The sequence below is a fragment of the Chelon labrosus genome (assembly GCF_963514085.1).
Source record: "Chelon labrosus genome assembly, chromosome: 19".
Taxonomy (NCBI): Eukaryota; Metazoa; Chordata; class Actinopteri; order Mugiliformes; family Mugilidae; genus Chelon; species Chelon labrosus.
Window position 1 is genome coordinate 23,853,742 of NC_140352.1, and position 16,356 is coordinate 23,870,097.

Here is a 16,356-nt window from a genome sequence, read left to right on the forward strand (position 1 = left end):
AGTGGATGTGCTGTAGGGCTTCCGCCACCAGGTGTCACTATTGAGCATGTCAAGTGTGCTATGACCTGAAAGCTGTAAAACAAAATTATTATGTTTTGCATTTCATACTAAAAAGCTATAGTACTTTCTGACAGCCAATATGTATGTTAATCTTTTTAATTGCATTCATACAGTTATTTGTTACCTCTTCCGTGCTTTCTTTGTCCTTTGTTATCATCTCTTCAGCTCTGGGAAAACAAAATAAAATGATATTGTAAATGGACTGGTACAAAACCAGTACACGCCACAATGGTAGTTTTTTTTAATGTCACGCATTGGCATGTACACCCACAATGCAAACAATGTTGTGTACCTTTTCTCTTCCTTGGCAGAGTTGCTCTCCAGAAGCATGGTTTCAGCTCGATATCGGCACATCTTACCATTGGTTTGCAACCACTGAATCAAAGCCTAAAAAACAAAAAAGGGATATTAATAATAACAACAAAGTGAGTAAAATAATGACGCCATTAGCCCCATTGAATTCATCATTCTTGTATACATGTCTTTTACAATTGGAAGCCATGTTTCCATTTTGTTGTAGTTGTGATATTTCTCTGAATGGTGTCTATGAAGGTTCTCAGTCATCCAGGTCATGGTATATCCAAAAAAGCTTAAAAAAAAGGCAACTGGACATGTGGAGTTCTCTGAATGGTATTCTCCAAAGTCCATTGACACTCATAGCTCTTACAGGCATATGCCCTCAGTCACTTACTTGTTTTTGCTGTGAATTTGTAGTAATTCATTTTTGTGCATATCCTCATTAGCTCACCTCTGGCAAAAGGACCTCAGTAATGAAGAGCTGCTTCTCCGCTACTGTTCCAGGCATGGACAAAAGTTTCTCCAAGCGCTGGATAATCTGTTCTGTCTGGGGTAACAAGTAAAGAAACATGAAAATAAATATATTTGTCTGTATATATCATGCTGATAGAGGAAATTATGAAAGTCAATAAAATTTAGATTTTCAAAAAATTATTGCTTGTGTATGTGTATCTTGACAGATGTGTTCCTTAAGTTATGAATGATCTATGGAGAAACGGTAATTTCTTTCCGTCCCCAGGGTTTAAATAACCTTAGCTGTGCATTTTACCATGTCATCCTTGTTTACCGTGTGTTGAGTTATAGCTAAAAAAAATAAAAAATAAAAAAATCCAATACAAAAAGTTAACACTACAAACCTTCATGTCGTTGAATACAGTGAAATGTTCACTGTACAGCTTTTTTAGGGCTGGATCAAACCCCCTGTGTCTCCACAGATACATTCTGTTGGAGAGAACCTGCCCACTCAGCAGGTTTCTCTGACCAGATGATCTGAAGACATTTCTACAAAGGAAGAAGGTGGCAATAGTTACCATACTGTCACATTACCTTACTAATAAGTGATAAATGTTGTATGAAATGCTGCTCTGCCTTTACCGGAGGATGTCCATGTCATTGTCTTCGATACTTGTGTAAAGCATAAGTGAGTCATAGATCCTTATTTCTTTGACTTTGAAGTCAAACACCTACAAAAAAATGAATCTGTTATTACTACATACAAAAACACATACCAAAGTTTTAGCTCAACAGACTTAAGTTTATATGTAGGTCATGCCATCATTTAATGTAGGCTGCTTAACAAAACCACTGTTCCAAAAATGTCACACTGACATATTTACCTGTCCAATTGTATTAAAATCAAACAATAAAATAAAACCTTAAAAATTATGGTGGCTTACCCAAAGAATGAAGTGGTTCCCAGTCTCTGGACTTGAATGACCCACTATTCTTGGTAGGAAGATCTTGTCTGCGACCTAGCACAACAATAACATCAGGTGGGACAACGCATGCCATGTTAAGAACAGATGTGTTTTGTTAATTTGTAGAAAATGTCTTCTATCATGCACACAAAACATAACATCACAAAAAGGACCTACAGGGATGTGCTTCACAACACGGTCACTGACAGCTCCACTGTTTTGCCATTCACGGTACCACAAAATGAAGTCATAGTGACCCAAACAACCACACTAAAACAGAAAACATAGCATTAATATTTTATTTAACCTTGATCAGACATTAAAAATCATATAGGGAAGGAGGAAATTAAAATCTATTACCATGTGTTCTTGAGCCAGCTGTGACACTCGATAGTTTACAGCCTGGAATTCAATATACTTGTTATAATACAACTCTGAATTTGTGGAAAAAAAAACAAAAAAAAACAAACAAACACTGCTGTGACTGTCAGTTCATTTCATTTCACCAGTATTATCTTCTCTTACATTGTCAGTTAGCCATGGCATAAACAGTGAAGACTGTCCCAACAACTCTGGTGGGCAAACACTACGAAGGTCCTTTATATACACTGGAAATCTCCTTGAAGCATGAGCCAGGGCTTGATCTTCATCACGAGATCCAGTGAATAGGTCGTTGAGTTTTGCCTTAATAAACACATTATAATAAAATATGAACTGTTAACACCTATAATTTATGACGTCATTTAACACCAAAGGAAAATAAGACGGAGTTTGATTACCTTGTCATTATCCCCAACAGCATATGATTGTGCTACAAATGAGGATTGCCCAATGGTTCCAGGTTGGGAACTAACAGAGGCAGACTGAAGACCTTCTCCTTTAAAAAAACAAAATATGATTTTCTGAAAACCAGGTTTACATTATTACAACATTTATGTTTACACCTGTTTGGGCCACACCAACAGGATAATAGACGGTTGTACATTCTTAACATTTCATCACTCTGTCTACTTTTATATTATTATCAATTAGTAATATCATATACTGACCAAACTTAGCAGCAGACTGGAGTCCCAGCATCCCATGCAGGCCAATACACAGCTGTGTGTTGCACAAGGTCTCCATTTCTGTCTTCCAACTCCTGTTAATTTTTTCATTGTGCAGGTCAATCAGCACCCTTACAGTTTGTTTGAAGTGTGCTTCTTTCATCTGGCACAATGAGTACCTGACAGACGCAAGTTCACGATTGAACTGCTCTGCAACTGAAGAATTAACTTCAGTTCGTAGGGTAGGGCAGATGTTGAGGCTTCTCAACTTCTCTTCTGGACGTCTCTGATTCTTTTGGTGGAACCTATCATACAGGGAGTACCTGTCACATGTCCCTGTGACTGGATGTGTCGCTGTCAATCTGTCACTTTCTGGCATTTCTGGCAGTAGTGGGAACAGGGATCTCAGGTTCTTAACCCACTCCATATCAACCTCAAGTTCCTTTTTGGCTGCCAGTCTGATATTATCAGGGGTTGGGGCACACAGTCTTCCATCATGTGGCTGGAAGAACAACTGTTTAGTGCGGTTGTTTGTGTGGCGAGCAACCTGTCCAGCTACATCAGAAAAGTAACACGTGGGAAAGTGCTTCAAACTTAGCAACCCATCCGCGTGGTCTCTTGCTGACTCCGTCCAAAAGAGAAAGTTGATGTAATACACAACACCATGCACACACGAAAAATGAAGGACCCCACCTGAAGAAAAAGACATGGAACGCCACATTAATTATTGGAATTAGTTATTGGAAGGTAACAACAAAACCGGAAATTCATTAACCAAGGTATAACTTACCACCAGCTTTCTGTAGCTTCACAAAAAGCTTTGGGTATACATCCTTGAAGTTTAATAGTTCCTGAAGCCTGTTCATCATGTCTGCTATTGACCCCTCAGAGGACACACCCAGTGCGTAACAAGCCTCCTGGAGTTCTTTTTTTTTGAGGCTGCAAAAGACCCATTTACATCAGATGAAGCCCCCATTACATCATTTAACATGTTGCAGTAAACACACACACAAAACAAAAAGTTTGTGAGGACTGCATGTAGTCTATATAGTCAAAGTATCCTAACATACATAGATTAGCAGAATCTTTACCTTCTTAGAGTCGATGATATCCAGTATTATGTCCTCATTAATTTTTTGGGAGGGGTGCTTGATGTCATCTGTCCTTTTTTTCAGGGCCTTTTTGACCTCGGTTTTAGGGAGAATATTTCCCACTCTGGTGTGCTCTCCCATCCATGGTGCCAAAGTGGAGTGGCCAACAGATGCCCAATATGGGTTTGTCACAGATGTTCCTATTAGTAAAACATATAACATTGTAAATGTATTTTTTAAGACATTGTTAACGTAGCATACAAGAACTTTTTGCTTTATTCTACATTTACGATAATCTAGAGCGCTAATAAGTCCAAACCTGATATGAGGCCTTCTGCTATGAATGACCTGTCCAGATCCGACCATGCCTTTACAATTTCCACTTCAAGGTCTTTCTCTGATACAGTATCTGGATCAGGCCGTTTAAATGTCCCAACTACAAGTAAAGTTTTTAACACAGTTACAAAAGAATGACAACCACACAACCTTTCACAAAGAAACATATTCATTGCTGCTAGGAAGTTATTAAATATTAAATCCGTGCCTCCAAAATATTTTTGATATGGGTGCGTGTTTGTATATGTGCATCAGTTATCACAATCAGCATCATTGCTTAATTTTTAAAATACATTAATTACATATACCAAAAAAATACTTACGTGGGACATCGAAGGCCAATTTCCAGTTTGCATCAGCTACCACCACAGCTGGGTGGTATCCACACTGATAACAAAAGAATTCATATTTAAAATCTGTCAGGGACAAAAAATGGTGGAAGGCTCTCCTCACTAGCTGATGATGGTAGCGGTTGTCATTGAAAAATGACAGAGTGTCCAGCATGCGTCCACTGGTTGTCTTGTTCTGTAATTACACATATTTAAGTGATATACTTAATAAAGAAATCATTGCAACTTGACTGATTCACAAAGTTAAATATATTTGATTTTTGTCTGGCAGGAACTGTTTTACACAAATTTTTTCTGGCTGCCTTACCGCCAAACCTGACAGCAGAAGCTCACACAGTGGCAGTGTTAGGATCAAACGGTTGTTGAAGTTGTGGAATCCTGAAGAATATTCCTGGAACCTCACAACGTTTGAACACACTGGGCACTCTTTTATAGCGACGGAGACACCTATTAATTGAAAGAATTTTTTTTTTGTTTTTTTAACAAAAAATTTGTGAAGCTGTATTACATAAACACAAAACTTTCATATCTTTACTGTTACATTATGTCAATTGTCTTATTGAAGCCAGATATGAATGTGATAACATGACAGATACAACCGTGATAAACTATAGTTATTTTTTTCATTGAGTTACCTTTTTTTACATAATTCATCCCATAGACCATAGCTTGGGTGGTCACTACTTTGGAGGGATTCAGTGCTGGAGGGGTGGGCCCTGGACAGTAGGGGCAGGTGTTCTCCGAGGGTACAAAACACGCTGGTGGTTGTTCCTCCTGAGTCCTCAGCTTCAGTGGTAAGTCCTGCAGGCATGGGATGCGCTTTTGTGTTGTTATGTAATCTGTAATTACACAGATTTTTTGCACATTAATGTGGTGTGGATCACAGGTGATGCTGCTTTCTACCATGTGACTTTCCAAGTCGTCAATGTCCTCCACCTGGATATCTGAGGTGGCCACTAGGGTGCCTGGGGACTCCTGGAAAATCCACCACATTCCCATCATACGATGGATGCAACGGTGAGATCTTCCCGTTCCCCGGCATGGACAGTTCCACTGCCCTGCCACTGAATCAAAAGTGACTCTTGTCCGCCCAAATTGGCACCAGTTGTCTCTTTCATTGGTGAATACAGAAAAAAAGTGCCAACGTTGGGGGCGTTCCCCAATTTCAAAGACAACCGGAAAAACACTGTCAACTCCACTGTTGACTGCAGCACCGTTCAGTTTTGCACACTTGTCACCCCACTCAGAGGACATCAGCCCTTTGCTCAACATGTCCTGAAGTGACGTAGATGTAAGGACTGCAGGCTTGATGTATGGATTTGCCTTGCTTGTCCTTTCCAGATGTGCACACTCTCTACCTGGGTTTCCAGAAGACCATGCTATTTGCATGAATTTCCTGCACTTCTGTACTTCACAGTCTATTTTCTGTAAAGTCGTGGATTTGATGACATGAATGGGCAATACCGGACTGTGGTTGTATTTTGTGGTGACATACAGTACTGTGCAAAAGTTTTAGGCAGGTGTGAAAAAATGCTGTAAACTAAGAATGCTTTCAAAAATATAAATAGTGATTGTTTATTTTTATCAATTTACACAATGCAAAGTGAGCGAACAAAGGAAAAACCTAAATCACATCAATATTTGGTGTGACCACCCTTTGCCTTCAAGACAGCATCAATTCTTCTAGGTACACTTGCACACAGTTTTTGAAGGAACTCAGCTGGTAGGTTGTTCCAAACATCTTGGAGAACTAACCACAGATCTTCTGTGGATGTAGGCTTCCTCACATCCTTCTGTCTCTTCATGTAATCCCAGACACACTCGATGATGTTAAGATCAGGGCTCTGTGGGGGCCATGCCATCACTTCCAGGACTTCTTGTTCTTCTTTACGCTGAAGATAGTTCTTAATGACCTTGGCTGTATGTTTGGGGTCGTTGTCCTGCTGCAGAATAAATTTGGGGCCAATCATACGCCTCCCTGATGGTATTGCATGATGGATAAGTATCTGCCTGTATTTCTCAGCATTGAGGGTACCATTAATCCTCACCAAATCTCCAACTCCATTTGCAGAAATGCAGCCCCAAACTTGCAAGGAACCTCCACCATGCTTCACTGTTGCCTGCAGACACTCATTAATGTACCGCTCTCCAGCCCTTCGGCGAACAAACTGCCTTCTGCTACAGCCAAATATTTCAAATTTTGACTCATCAGTCCAGAGCACCTGTTGCCATTTTTTTTGCACCCCAGTTCCTATGTTTTTGTGCATAGTTGAGTCGCTTGGCCTTGTTACCATGTCGGAGGTATGGCTTTTTGGCTGCAACTCTTCCATGAAGACCACTTCTGGCCAGACTTCTCCGGACAGTAGATGGGTGTACCTGGGTCCCACTGGTTCTTGCCAGTTCTGAGCTGATGCCACTGCTGGACATCTTCCGATTTCGAAGGGAAATAAGCTTGATGTGTTTTTCATCTGCTGCACTAAGTTTCCTTGGCCGGCCACTGCGTCTACGATCCTCAACGTTGCCCGTTTCTTTGTGCTTCTTCAAAAGAGCTTGAACAGCACATCTGGAAACACCTGTCTGCTTTGAAATATTTGTCTGGTAGAGGCCTTGCTGATGCAGTATAACTACCTTGTGTCTCATTGCTGTGCTCAGTCTTGCCATAGTGTATGACCTGTGACATTAAACTGTCTTCCACAACCACACCTTGGTAGCAGAATTTGGCTGTTCCTCACCCAGTTCTGAGCCTCCTACACAGCTGTTTCTATTTCAGTTAATGACTGTGTTTCAACCTACATGTGACATTGATGAGCATTAGCACCTGTCTGGTATAATTGGTTGATCATACACCGACTACAATCCTACAAAATCCCTGACTTTTTGCAAGTGTACCTATAAGAATTGATGCTGGTTTGAAGGGAAAGGGTAGTAACACCAAATATTGATGTAATTTAGGTTTTTCCTTTGTTCGCTCACTTTGCATTGTGTAAATTGATAAAAATAAACAATCACTATTTATATTTTTGAAAGCATTCTTAGTTTACAGCATTTTTTCACACCTGCCTAAAACTTTTGCACAGTACTGTATATTCCATTTTTCACATCAACACATAACATTGGTGTGCAGTCAATGTCATGGACATCTCTGACGTGACGTTTCAGATTTTTCGGGGCACTTAACACAGCTGTGCAGTGCGGACAAGCAAATAATCCAGGCTTGGACTTGTGTGTGGACTCATCTGTCATGTCCTCTGTTTTTCTCTTTGGAGCAGTGCTTGGTTTTTCTGCAAAAACAAGAAAAAAACTGTTGGTACTTTAAAACACGTGAACACTGATAAGAGTTCCAGCCATTCTCAACCTGCTCTATACAGATGGCATATTTGTAGGAGGTGGCTCTGTAAGTGTGGGTTATGGGGTAGAGAGACACAGACTCTCTAGAGCAGACCTGGGCATGACACGGCCCGCGGGCCGTATACGGCCCTTTGGCTGACTCTGACCGGCCCGCGTAAAGCTTGTCATTTGTTTTCGACAGAACTTTTTTTTTTTTTTTTTTTTTGCGTGGTGTCCTAAGTTAGCATGCTAATGCCGTGTTAAACACACTGTTATTTGGCTATCGGACACTTTCAGTGGGTCTGTATGTTAGCGTGTATGTTAACAGACTGGTGTTTAGCTGCTGCAGTGATGTTGTCATTTATAGTAAGTTTTCTGTCTGCCGTGTGTGCTACCGTGGAACAGTAAGCTTTAGCCCGTTGTCTGCTAACTGGTCTGCTAACTGGTTACAAAGACATAGTGACGTTGCTAACCGGTACATCGTTACTTTGTGTCAGAATCTCCATTAACATATTTTAGTATTATTGGTCCACCGTATGAACTTCAGAGCGCCGCGCTGCCGTACCGATACGCTGAGCGGTTGCCAAGGCAACCATGAGACTCTGACAAGTTTGTCAATAAAGGTGGGAGGAGGAGCTGATTGACGTTCCTGCTTGACGCACGCAAAATAAATGCGGGTCAGTTCTGATTCTGATACATCCAGAGGTGGACAGAGTACACACCTTCACTACTTGAGTAAAAGTACAGATACTCCTTGTCAAATATTACTCCAATACAAGTAAAAGTAGCTAAGTCAAAATATTACTTAAGTAAAGTACTAAAGTATGTGCTTAAAAAAATAATTAAGTAAAAGTATTTAAAAAGTATCTCAGGAAATACAGGAAAGGAAAGTAGCTTTATTGTCATTATACAATCCACTGATGCGATTCAGCTACAGATATGTTTATAGCTCAAAAATAAACAAATAAAGGCAAGAAGCCTCAGAACACAGACTCAGCTGCATTCATTAACAAATGCAATTTCTACATATTGTAGTTACATTTGAACACATCATGAAGTATATTTACCAATACCTAAACATTTATTGTAACATTCAGTTTTGTAACATTGATGGATAAACAACTTGTTGGCTAGTTTACTTACACTTATATCATGTATCACAGCCAAAAATGAGCCGGATAACCCACATACTCAAAAACTGTACTTAAGTACAGTACTCAAGTAAATTTACTTCGTTACTGTCCACCACTGGATACATCGAAAATATTATCTTGCGGGCCGCATACAATTATGGACCTTGAGTTTGACATGTGTGGTTTAGGATCGATTGAGTCGAATGAATGATCATTTATTTAATATACAGTAGTATTAGCCAATATAAATATTATATATGGTCATTTAAAAAACAAATCATACTAATAGATTAACAGTTAAATAACTAAACAAATTTTGTTTATATTTTAAAAGTTCATTGGTACAGATTTCATTAAAGATTTAATTAACTGCACTTTGTAACTTAAATTGCCCCCTGGGGACAAATAAAGTTTTCTGAATCTCAATCTGAATCTGAATAATAGAATGTGTTCATTGTAAAGCATTTCAAGCTTTAAGTATGACTAATTGCTTTCTTGATCATCCCTTTACTAAAAACACCAGCACAAAATAAAACATACCAATGTTGCAGGCGCAGGTTTGAGTTCAGCCTATTGGCACGGCCCTCCAAGATATTTACGATTTCTCATGTGGCCCCTTGAGAAAAATAATTGCCCACCCCTGCTCTAGAGTCTATCTCAGTTTTCCCACACAATGCGAATAGCAATTTTTGATGTTGCAGGTGAGAGCACAACACTGTTGACCAGCAGACACACCAAGTTCAGTCAGATAATTATAGTAGGGCCTACTATTGTAAGGGAAAGAATTCTCTATTATATTTTAAAAACCAGTTACGATTAAATGTCATGCTCATTTATCATGACTGAGGAAACAGACGTAAGGAATGGAATATGCTGTTAGTGCATGCAGCTAGGGTGACCAGATGTCCCGCTTTGTACGGGACAGTCACGCATTTTCATTACTTTTCACACGTCCCGCAAATTGAGACGTTGTCCCGCATTGTTATTGACAGTCAGACTCCAGTTTTGAAATGCGTGTTTTATAATCTGGCATTTATCAAATAGCTGTTTGGAGAAAGCAGTGAGGGCTGTCATCAGGGGTCGGGGCGGGCTGTTTGATCATGTCAATCAAACTGGGACGTGGACGCGGAACAACGCAAATCAGATCAGAACGGCATGCAGCGCGAGACATGGAGGGAAGCATAACCCGTACAACTGAGAAGAGGAAATGCAGCTATAAGAAAGACTGGGAAGCTATCTATCCCTGGGTGAAACCAGTGCAAGGCGAGTCTGGTAAAGTTTGCTGTGAGGTTTGCTTGAGTCATTTTTCCGTTTCACACGGAGGTGAATACGACGTGAAACGACACAGACGATGCGAGACAAAACGTGTTGCTCAACTTGGGAACGTGAGTTAAATGGTGATTCTAAATTAGACGTAGGTGTGCGTGTGAGTGTGAATGGTTGTCTATCTCTCTGTGTTAGCCCTGCGATGGACTGGCGACCTGTCCAGGGTGTACCCCTGCCTCTCGCCCAATGACAGCTGGGATAGGCTCCAGCAGACCCCCGTGACCGTTAACAGGACTACACGGGTATAGAAGATGAATGAATGAATATATTTAAGTTTTTAATTGCAGGCTGTTATGTGCTACTGAATCATTCAGATGGCAAAGCATAGTAATGTTATAAGCAAAGGGGCAGAATAGAAATGTTTATTTTTTCTTTTAGTTCTTTTAGGGTACCTTGATGCACTGGTATCTCACATTGTCCCACATTGTCCCACACAAACGTAGCCTTTGTCCCACATCTGGTGAATTGGGATCTGGTCACCCTACATGCAGCTGACAGTTAAGGTTCAGTCCAGACTACAGGGCATTTATAAGACAGTTACATGTATTAGATACAACAATCACTGTGAAGCAACATTTTATTCACATCAATATTGTGACAAACTGATATGTGTCTACCACATCGTCAGGACAATAAAGGAGCACAGTGATCCTCCAGCAGGAAAAATTGTATGACTATGTTTAGTGCTAGTCCAAGACTGTTCCTCTGATATGAAAGAAAGCACTGACATAGCAAACCTATTAGTCAACACCTTAAAGTCATACTATATTTTATTCACTTAAAATCTGAAACACATTTCCAAGACACAGCAAAACATGTGACTTTAATAATACATTCTAAATACACATTATAGCTTTCACATTTGGTGAAAACTACTGTTGTATTAGTTATCAGAATTAGATTTAAAATTCGGGACCTGTTTTGGCATTTCTTGAGAATCAAGAATCAAAAAGAACAACACTCAATAATTAGGGCCATGTATTACCTTGTCTCCTGTGTGATTCAATACCTGCAGGAGATAGACATTGTGAAAATGCAGCACACATTAGGATTACATGATAATATAGACTATACCATTAAAGTTGACATTTTTAAAACTAAAACATGCACCCTGAGGTCAGAAAAAAAGATAAGAAAATGATTCAGTACTGTTACTACAAAACATAATTTTTCTACTTATGGAGTATTGATTGATGCTGGTTTTGAGAAGAAGCCTCATTCTGGTAAGAACTGTGTGCTACTCACTACCTACAGGCTCACACTCAGGTACTGATGACCTGTTATTTTGAAACAACTCTTGCTGTGCTGCCTATCACCACATGAACAGAACCTATACTCCACCCTTGTGGTCAGAGTGAGCTACATACAAAAACATTTAATTGTCAAATGCAGATGACTCATACAGTCCCTAATTACCTAAATAAAACCTAATAACACTTGATAACTTGATAACAATATTGTAGGTGTCTTGAAAAGTACTACTGTTGACTGTTATTTTCACATGCTTAGTTGTTTATATTGTTTTTCTGAATGCTTAATATAATTCATGAAATTATTTATATTTTATTACTTAGATTGCAGCTACCTATTTGCTTAGCTTTCCTCTTACACATGTCCCTTTTATTTTTGAGAATTTACCTACATTTCAAAATAAGATGGTGATGTTGGTTGACATCAACATGGAAATGTTTGCAGATGCCACAGTAGAACACTTACCATGTATGCCTTTTAAATGCTTCATAAATACATTTGACCGTGTAAAAGCTCTAAATTGACATAAATGGCAATGGTAGTGGCTTCGGGATTTTTCCTTGCTGTCCTTGCAGAAGCAGGCCACCACAAATTTCTCTGAAAAACAAATTCAAGACATTGGTAAAATGCATTAGTTTCTCCAAATTAAAGCAGATGAATTACATCATCTGCCTTTCTATACCTAAGCTTTACCTACTCCATACCTTTGTTGTTTTCCATGAAATAAACTGCATCTTTTAGATGCTTTTTCTGGAGGTGTTCCCTATTTGCCAGTTCCTTTTTTTCACAGAACATACATCCAGAACCAGCACAGGCCAACAGTGAGGCAACATCAGAGAACGTCTGATGTGAACCTGTGAAGAACAGTAACACTGCTCTAGGATCCTTACATCTTTTCAGGAAATAATGGGTCTGTAGCTGGATGAGAGCAACTATAGCACCTGATTCCTAAAAAAAAAAGCTAAAATATTGGCTTGTACAGTAAGGCAAGATTGTTATCAAATAGGCATTTTACCGTGGTATCTGGGGATACCACCGGAAATACCACTGCTAGTGGCCAATACCACGATTTGAGCCAGCCCCTGCTGAGCATTGCCACTATGCATCCATTTTCCTTTTCCCGAGTGATTTATTTACAATTTAATCTGTAAAAATCACCCTCACAATATGTCTTACTAATGCTAGTTTGTTAGCAACAAGGTAACTCGCTTTCACTGCTGCATCACTGACCTCTCGACTACGGATAAAAACAGTCTGCTCTTTCCTCAGACCCGCTAACAATTCATTTACCCTCTCTCTTCTCTGTTGTCCTTGCACTGTGTTGTATTTTTCACACATCATGGCGCCGAATATTATATTCTTTCAGCGCTGAAACTTGCTGCATACAGGTGTCCCACTCACCTCCACAATAAATAGGAACTGGTCCATTTTTCTTGGAAAACTCAAAACTCTGTGTCCACTTTTCTCCTTTTTGACAAAGACATTTTAGTAACTAATGACGGTGCCACGGAGAGTAATGTTAACAGCAAAAGAGCGCGTAGAATAAATCTTAATCACGAGAAGCAAAATTGCCATTTATGGCACCAGATTGCGCGTTGCTGCCCTCTGCTGTTTATTTCTGGGTATCACTGTTGTTTTATATACGCAACTCTGACTAAACAGTGCGACCCCTAGTGGACAAATTAGGATAAGCAGTCACTTTTATTGAAAATTTGTAGTGTCTTGTAGGAAATTTTAGCATGGCCAGATTGAACCAGTCAGGAGAAGAACCTGATCATCAGGTCTGGGATGATACCACAGTGGTGGGACTCGGACCGCGGAAATGAGGAGGCAATGAACAGGAAAGAGGTGAAACATCTTGAGAGCTGATGCAGAGACAACAACCTGGTGCTCAGTGCAGACAAAGCGAAGGAGATGATGGTCGACTTCAGAAAGTCTCGACCTGAGCACATACCCCTCTGCAGTAGCTCTACAGTAGAGAGGGTGAGCAACATCAAGCTCCTTGGAGTTCATTTCTCAGAGAACCTCACGTGGTCAGCAAACACCACCACAATCATGAAACGGGCCCATGAGAATGTACTTCGTGAGGAAACTAAAGCAGGCTGGAGTCTCCCTGCCTCCTGTTCAATAACTCTTCCAAAGTCAGTGCAGGAACGGAGCACGGAATATCATCAGAGACCCTCCTCATCCTCTCAGTAAACTCTTTGAACTGCTGCCATCAGGCAAACGGTACCAGAACATTAACAGCAGGACTAACAGACTGCTCAACAGTTTTCTCCCACAAGCTGTTAGACTGGTGAACTGCTGATCTGACCCGGGAAGGCCACCATGCTCCTTGCACTTTACTCATTTTAGCTTAAATTGTTTTTAAGATTAAAAAATTGCATTTTAAGATTAGATTAGATTAGATTAGATTAGATTCAACTTTATTGTCATTACACATGTACAGGTACAGAGCAACGAAATGCAGTTTAGCATCTAACCAGAAGTGCAATAGGCAGTAAGTGCACGTGGCATAAATATTATGGTAAATAAGTATGGTACAGGTTGTTTTTACAGCATATGGACAATATTTACAGATCAGGACCTATCTACAGGTGAGGCCATATATACAGGTTAATGATATACATAATGATTGAATGAAGTACTATGAACATATTATACAGATGGATTTGTTCGTTAAATGTGAGTGGACTATAAACAGGAACTATAGCGTAACATAATTTACAATAGAGGAGATGGGAAGATGATGAATTAGGCGATACAAAAACGGATAACGTGAGCAATTTACAGTGCAAAAATAAACAAATTTAACTTAACTTACTTATTTTGCAAAGTCTGCACAAAATAAAGCCTGAACTTGAAATTGTCAAGTGAGAAAGGCTTCATAGGGAATAAAATTGAACACATCAAATTATTAATATTTTTTTTCATTCCATTTGATTTAAGTTTGCATTAAAGAGCTTCATAATTTCCTTGATATTTACATTTTCTTCCCTTCGTCTTCTCACAGGACCTGAAGTAGACCTCCCACATAGACACTGTATGGAAGAAGGCCCACCAGAGGTAGTACTTCCTGCGTCAGCTCTGGAAGTTCAGCCTGCCTCAGGAGCTGCTGATCATTTTCTACACTGCAATAATCCAGCCTGTCCTGACCACGTTCATCACGGTCTGGTTCGGATCTGCCACCAGACATGACAGGGACAGACTGCAGAGAACAATCAGGTCTGCAGAGAAGATCATTGGTACTGACCATCCCTCCATCCAGGACCTGTACCGGTCCAGGGTCAGGAAGCGGGCCGGTAAGATCTCCAGACCCCTCACACCCCTGACACAATCTGGTTAGACTCCTCCCCTCAGGCTGGCATTATAGAGCACTGTATGCCAAAACCACCTGCCACAAAGATGATTTCTTCCCTCGGGCTGTCGCTCTGATGAACTCTGAGCAGTCACAGATAGAAAAATCACTTATCTTATAAGTGTTTCGTAACCTCTGCCCTGGTGAGACCTCAGGTTGCTCCCAGATGGATGGAGCTGCCTGGCTTGCCTCTACCTCCCTGACAGACTGGCCCTGGTACAGCACTGGCCCTGAGGAGCCCCTCACAGGTCCCTGGCTTCCTACCCCTGAAACCTCCTGATGGCCCATTTGCCCTGTGGTCCCGCTGCTCCTGGCCCCTAACTGTGCTGAACCATTTGTCACCTCAATGGCCTGGCGAAGGGAAGTGCCTATAGTCATTACATGCTAGAAATGGGTATGAAAAATATACATAACAGTCAGGATTTGAATCCTTACATTTGACCGATTTAAACATCTAACAATTATATTTATTTCACTTTTATACAATATATATATATATATATATATTATGATTTTACTGCTTATAAAGGACCATACCGATCAACTTGTTTAATTTGTAATTCAGTGAACTAAAACACAGCTGAATAAAGGACAACTTTTTACTTCACTACAAATTACTTATTAGTAAGGAATAGGTCTGAATATAATTCCAAATTTTCCACTACTACCTGATATTCTGGGCTATCCAAACAGCTATCTTCAGGTATCTCAATACATCCCCTGGTATCCTGGGATACCATGTATCTCCTGAAAGATGGCTGCTCTATTGTGGGGGCTTTTGGCAAAGGTCTTTTCACCACAGTGTCATCCTCGCTCTCATCCTCAAGCATGTATCTACTTGGCCTTTGGAGACAGACATATAATAAAAGACAAAGACATAAGTTTAAACAAAGACTGAGTTGAAACATGTTCAAACAACATGGATGCACGGATATGTAAGGATATATACAATATACAATAACTGGGAGAAAAGAAAAAAAACACTTTTAGATTCACAAAATTCTTACTTGATCTTCCTCTTTTTGGGCCTTCCAAGATCACACTCAGCCTCAGACTGCAGATCGGTCTGCTGCTCTGCGAGGGGCAACTTCCGTCGACACTCATGATAATTATCTGTAACAGAGCTCAATTTTAATATTATGTTACTGACCTTATAACTGTGATCGGTTTATTACTGAAGTATATTTATACATACTTGATGTGTACAACACCCTGGCATTGTGCACCACCCAGGTGTTGTCTGGTGCCTCCATCGTTTTGATGGCCTTCTGCATACCATCCCTCTTGTATGGGGGCCACCAGCAGACCCCATCTCTCACCCACAAGGCTGGCACCACCTCTACCTCCGCTGTATCTTCGAAAC